Here is a 754-nt window from a genome sequence, read left to right on the forward strand (position 1 = left end):
CATCGCTGTCAGGGACTCAGCGGGAGCGCAGGGAGGAGAGGAGATGGAGAGCGAGGGGGAGCAATCCGAGGGCAGCGTAGGAGAAGATGACAGCAGCCCGATAGATTCCATGAGCCTCTCCAGCGAATCGGAAGATTCACAGAAGGGGGCGCCGATGGGCAGGGCAAGGGGGGACCCAAGGGGGACACCCCAGAAGCAAGGGGCCAGCGGGGACTCCCAGAGCAGCAGTTGGAAATCAGGACCAGCTTCCCCACCAGAGCGTAGTGGGGGGGGAGGAGTCCCAGGTATCAGAGCCCACATATTCACCACCAGCGAGAGAAGATGAGTCAGGGTTGGCCACGCCTCCATCGGAGAGCGAGGGAACGGTCAAGAGGAAAGTTGCAGGCTGGGCGCGCGCGCCAAGTTCAAATGTACAGGCGAGCGGCAAAGAAGGTAGCCCGGATAGGGAACCAGGTCCTAAAGCCCGCCGGAAGGAGGGGGAAGAATCATCAGGGTCAGCGTCAGAGGAGTCCAGAAAGGATGAAACCCTAGCGGGCAGGAGGGCCCAGAGGAGAAAGGAACTTAGGAAGAGGTGGAGCAAGGCGAGAGTCTTAAACTGGTGTGGAAGGGGCGGAGACTCAGACGGGACTTCGCCGGTCTAGGGTTGAGACGTAGAGCTGCGCGCTGCGGCTTTAAAATGGAAACTGAACTTCAATAAAGACTTTTGTACATAACGACAGCCTAGCGTTGGTCCTCTGTGAGCTGGGACCTAGAG

This window comes from Podarcis cretensis (assembly GCF_951804945.1).
Source record: "Podarcis cretensis genome assembly, chromosome: 9".
Lineage (NCBI taxonomy): Eukaryota > Metazoa > Chordata > Lepidosauria > Squamata > Lacertidae > Podarcis > Podarcis cretensis.